The sequence below is a fragment of the Tamandua tetradactyla genome, chromosome 5 (assembly GCF_023851605.1).
Source record: "Tamandua tetradactyla isolate mTamTet1 chromosome 5, mTamTet1.pri, whole genome shotgun sequence".
Classification (NCBI taxonomy): Eukaryota; Metazoa; Chordata; class Mammalia; order Pilosa; family Myrmecophagidae; genus Tamandua; species Tamandua tetradactyla.
Window position 1 is genome coordinate 142,178,740 of NC_135331.1, and position 6,393 is coordinate 142,185,132.

Here is a 6,393-nt window from a genome sequence, read left to right on the forward strand (position 1 = left end):
AACAAGCAGAAAAGAAACTCTCCTAAGGTCACTTAGCCAGTAAGTGGCAGAGCCATAAGTTGAACCTGGTCCATCAGAAACCAAGTGGAAACTACTGCTCCATGCAAAATTAGAGTCATTCAACCAACGGCCCTTTTTAATCTAGTTGTAAAGTCCACACCCCAGAAAGGCAGAATCCTGTCAATTCTCGCATCGAACTGTCTCAGAGCCTTCCCCTTCCCCTCCCCTAGAGTCTGCGCCGCCCAGCCCCATCACCTCCGGTCTGACCACTTCGCCATCTCCATCTAACTGTGCTCGCGGCTCTGGTTCTCCACTTCTCATCTGCACCCCACACCATGCCAAGGAGCTCTAGAAAACAAGACTTGTGCCTATGTATAGCCTTCCCTGTCCCACCACTCCCTCCAGATTGATATTAACCACTCACACCAGGTCTTCCATGAGCAGGTCCTAGTTTACCTTTGAGTTCTCATTTCCAGAATATACTCCCCCCTCCACCACCAGCTCAAACTTGCTCCTCCCCAGCTCTGCCTTTCCTTTGGGGTGTCCAAACTCTTTCATGCTTTCATGCTTTCTGCAGGCTGGTTTTGTCCCAGAAATGTCTTCCCTTCCCACCCTTACCTGTGGTACAAGGACTTATTTCAAATCTTGTAACATTTCCTTTAGCGAGTCTCCCCTGACACCCTGCATTTTCCCTCTCTCCCCCACCTCCCGCCCCAGTGAGTTTTTTTTTTTTCTTTGTACTGCCTCTAACCTTGTGTATAAAGTGGTGGTGTCCAGGACAGGAACTAGGGTGAGGCAAGTGAGGCACTCACCTCAGGGGCAAATTTTAGAAGGGTACCAGAAAACACATAACCAAGATAAGTGATACCTTAACATTCTATTTTTAACAATAAATTTAATGCAGAACCCATGCTGAACAAAATATCAAAATTTTAAATAAAGCCAAGAACTATTTTAGTACCTAAAGCAGAAGGAAAAATCAGTAATACCATTTCTGTTTTTATTTAAAATTTTGACATTTTGTTCATCAGGGATTTTGGCATTAATGTTTTTTTAATTTTTAAAAATAGTGCAATAAAATATTTATCTCAATTACTGATTTGTGCATGTGTGCTTCCTTCAATTTTGCACCTGAAGCTAGTGCATCACTCTCTTCACCTTAGTTGCAGCCTTAGTGGTGCCAAACCATACCAAATAAGCATCAAAAAATAGATTCTTGCTACACTAACACAGCTTCAAGGCAAGTCCTCCTACAGCCACCATCTCTAATGACATTGCTACCTTAAGCCCCTCTCGTATTTTTAAGCCCCAGCTGCTCACACCTCTAGCTTGCACATCCTGCTGCACTGTAATTATTTGTCTTCTGTCTCTCTGCCTTTCTAGACTGTGAGTTCTTTGACAGTAGAAACTGAACCTTGTTCACCTTTATACGCTGACCATCTTGTACAATGCTGGGCTCATAAAAGACACTTAATAATTGTTTGCTGAATGAAAAGCCCCTCTACTCCTTTTCCCACCATTAATAAGTATTTCAAGGTAGCTAAAGTGAAGTGAGACTTTGTCCTTATCTAGTTTAGTTCCAATATCCTATAATCCAGGTACATTCATATCAAAGGGCTATTGATGAAGAAAGTCCTAATTTGGCATACTTCAGAAAAGGATATTTCAGAATTTTCTGCTCTCCTACTCGCTCTTGGTGCTCTAGACTAGGAGAGAGCCGACGTTGGCTTCCTTGGGCTGCCTGAGCCCACTCACCATCCTCTTGGTCTTCCATGTCACAGAGGAGGGACAGAGCCTAAAGACTGTTGGAGCAAATCTACTTCTGGTTTTCCAAGGTGCTGATCCCACCTCTGTTCTGCTCTGGCCAGAGTCCTGGCTGCCTGCTGGTCCTGGCTCTTTAACTGTCTCACACCTACTGCACCTCCAGCAGGAATGCCTGCACCCATTGGTTTTTCTGGTCTTATTTCCAGTGTTCAGTCCACAATCCTGGCATTGGCTTGAAGTCCACAGTCACAATCGATGATCCCCTGGGTCTTGGGAACTGGCTTTGTGATTTATAGGCTTCTCACATTTGAATTTAATTTGGACATCAACCTCTCAATTGAGATTCTACTTATTTGATCTCAAAAGAAAACGAGTTTTCCAAACTATTAACTGCCTAAAGTTGTTCATCTGGCCCTACATCTAGAGATCTTTGAAGCAAAACTAAACATCACAGTGTCCAAAATTTTAGCTCCTGAATTTGTCATTCACTTCAGAGTCAAATACCCTTACCCTAATGAAGTTATTTGTCAATAACAAGGTTTTGGATTGATTTTTGCTATAGTTGTTGAATCACTTAACTTTGTAACTAGAAAATGTCTCTCTCCTTAAGGTTACCCACCGTTTTTGAAGGTCCTCCTTCTCTCCTGTTTCCATAGATGTATTTAATCAGTTTGCATAATTAAGATGAACTGACCCAAGAGGTGTGATAAGGCAAGGTGCCCAGGTATAAAGGATGGCAACAATTTTCACAATAATTTAAAGGAGAGTCTAAACTGAAACCAACCCAAAGTACTCTTTCCAATTTGACAAATGCCAAACTTAACTTATAAATAGAGACCAAAAATGGAAGAAGAAATAAAGTTGCTGAAGGAAGATGTAACATACAAATTCATCTTGAGACTATGGGAGGATAGCCAACTCATAATTTTAATCATGAAATAAATACCTTCAAGCATTCATAAAAATACAGAGGTAAAAATACTGTGGTGCCTGCATGGCATAATTTAGGCATTTGAAGGCAAATAGATTTCATGGTACAAATCCAGAATTCTTGTCTTATATGGAGTGTAGTTACAAATAATGAAACTAATTTTCAGATGTTCCTTGTGGAATTAGACTTCTTTAATATATATGCCTAATCGATTGAATCAGTGCCCCACAAAGATGTGTTCAAGTCATAACCCCAAGTCCTGTAGGTGGGAACTTATTTGTAAAAAGGACCTTAAAAGATCCTTTTGAACCAGGATGGGCCTTAATCCAATAAGACTGATTGTCCTTACAAACAGATGAAATTTGCATATGGTCAAAGAGAAGAAGTTAGAAAACAAGAGATCACCATGTATCAGAGGCTGAGATACATCTACAAGCCAAAGAACACAGGATTTCTGGCAAGCCAGCACTAAAACATTACAGATTCCAAGAGAAATCATGGCCTGGCAATATCTTGATATTGGACTTGTAGCCTCCAAAACTATGAGATAATACAGACCTGTTGTTTAAGCCAACCAGTGTATGGTATTTGTCATAGCAGCCCTGGCAAACTAACACAATACCCATCTTGGATACTTAAATACACAATGATAGTAATATAATTATGTTATTATTTTTACAAATATATGCTACTTAATGCTTTTGTGCCTTACTTCATTCTAGGAAGGATGTAAGATATCCATATGTATATGTTTATACTAACATAAAAAGTAAATTTTTAAAATATGTTGGTCTACAAAATATCCTGAATGCCTACATTCTGAAGAGGAGTAAGAAGGGAGACAGGAAAAGACTTAAGAGAGCCAAGACTAAAATAGATCCTCAGAGATGCCGATAAGCATTCTTTATATGGGATGGGTCCCTTCAGTGACTCTGGTCTACCGGGCATTCACTGTTCCTTTTCTAAGATCTAATCTCTCCTAAATCTCCAACTCTGGAAAAGACCTACCTCTAGAGTCCAGTGGTGGCTACTTGACCAATGTTTTAGCAACTTGTTTGCAATAAGTAAATCAATTTCAAATGAGGAAAGAAAGAATTTGTTAAAGGGGGTTGCCAGAGAACATAGGAGGTCACATATTCCCCCCACAGCAAATACCCCTGGCCCTGGCACCCTTTTCCATAGATCACTGGGCTAGAAACACATCCCAACTCACCGGCTCCCAACCATATTTATGTGTTGAGCCATGTGGTTTTGAACACTCACCCCTGTGGTCCAAGATTAATTATGGATTACTACTGCATCTGCTGCTCTTCCTCAGAAAGCTACTTCTCTAACTTCCTTTGGAACAAAGAGCAGGGTTAGGTGAGGCCAGGAAAGAATGTATCACATCCACATTAGAACCCCTCAGGAAATGCATATGTTTCCCCCAGATGCTGCTCTGCAGGTGCCTCATATCTGCACATTCTAAGGCAGAAGAACTCAGTGCTATCTTCTCTCTCTCCATAATATGCTCCTTTCTCCCTTTCTCAATCACTGACCATACCTGGAAGCCCTAGTGACCAGAATGAGCACATTGCAAGGAGAGAAACCAGGTGACTCCTACCGGCTAATGCAGCCCATAGAGTCCTGAGGCCCAATCAGCCCTGGATGCCTTCTCCTTGCTGGAATCTCCATAGGTCCTTCAGTTGCAGTTGTGCAGATTGCGCCTTGCACAAGGGCTCTGTCTTAGGCTGGGATTTCTGTAACAAATTACCATAAATGTGGTGGCTGAAAACAACAGAACTGAATTCTCCAACAGCTTGAGAGGCTAGAAATCTATAATCAAGGTGTCAGCAGTGTTGGGTCCTTCTGGAGGCTCTGAGGGAGAATTCATTTCAAGCTTCTCCCCTGGCTTCTGGTGGCTGTGGGCAATCCTTGGCATTCTCTGGCTTGGATCAGCATAGCTCCAATTTCAGCCTCTGCTTTCATGTGGTCTTCTTTCCCATGTGTCATCTCTGTGTCACTGAGTGTAAATTTCCCTCTCCTTTCTCCTATAAAGATGCCAGTCATTGGATTTAGGCCCCATTCTAATCCAGTATTGATCTCATCCTATATTGATTACATCCATAAAGACTGTTTTTTCCAAATACGGTCACATTTGTAAGTACAGAAGTGAGGACTTGAACATGCCTTCTTGGGGTACATGATTCAACCCACTAGAGGCTCCTATCCAAGGAGAGGTGGAGAAGGAAGAAGAGGTGCTCGCCAAGTCATAAGCCCTTGTGTGGGGCTAGGTTTGCCATGAGTAAAAGCCTTCTTTTTCTAACTTATACAAAGACGGTGTATAAAGTTATTATAGCTCTGGATGTCAAGTTAAATGATGTTTTCATTTCCTAGGCTGTTGAAAGCAGAGACCATGAATTGGGTTGGCTTTAAACAATGGGAATTTATTAACTTACAGATTTGAGGATGAGAAAAATGTCCAAATCAAGACCTCATCAAGGTAATGTTTTCTTCCTAAAGATTGGCTGCCAGACATCCTTGGTGTCTCTGCCACATGGCAAGGCACATGGTAGAATCTGCTGGTCTCTCCTTTTTCTTCTGTGTTTCATTGGTTTCAGCTTCTTGCTTCCAAGGATTTCTCTTTGTCTGAATTTCGTTCTCTTATAAAGGACTCCAGTAATAGGATTTGGGCCACACCTTAACTGAAGTAACCTCATCAGATAGTCCTATTTATAATTGGTTTACAGCCACAGTAATGGATTAGCTTTAAGATCATGATTTTCTGGGGCATAAACAGTTATAAACCACCAAACTCCACCCTCTAGACTCCCCAAAAACGTGAAAATATATTTTCAAAATACATTCATTCCATCAGAATATGACAAAAGCCTAAATCATTTCAGAAAGAATACTAGGTACTAAGTCTCATCAAAATCAGCTATAGGTGTGGTTGGGGGCACAATTCCCTCCCAGCTGTGGACCTTTGAAATCTGAAGAACAAGTTATTTGCTTACAATAAACAAAGGAGGTACAGACATAGGAGAAATATTCCCATTTCCATAGAGAGAAATTAGAAGGAAAATAGAGGTCCCACAAATTCTGAAACCCTGCAGGGCATACTCCATTAGATTTCAAGGTCTGAAAGTATTCTGTGGAACTGTGTTTTGTCCTCTGAGTCTTATGGAGTGGCAGCCCCACCATTTCCAAGTGCTTGTGTAATAGCCATGCCCTCCCTAAACACTACAGTGAAGGCTCCTCCCTCTGAAAAACCTGGGTGGTGACAAGGCTCGCCACAATTCCTAGGGAATATCTCCACCCTCCCTAAAGACTGAGTTGGCAGCATTATTCTTGAAAAATGAGGCAGAAGGCCCATCCTCTCCAAATGCCAGGGAATACTCATCTTTTCAACACACGTGGGTGTTGCTCTTCTGGCATGAGAAAATGTCTTCAGTCCCAACCTCAACTTCCATGGTTCTGCCCTCAAAGTGATCTTTCCTTCAATTTGTCCCTTTTCTGTCCTTTTTAATCCTGGCCATCAGTGGTTCTGTTCACATGAATCTCACACACACACACACAAAAATTCATCAGTTTTGCATGCAGTACACAGGGTTCCAAACCCCAGACAAAAGAACTTTCCACAAATCCTTTTTGGATAACTGCATTTCCAATCCTGACTTGCACTGAAATGCCTAACTGACTCCATTTTCAGTTAAACC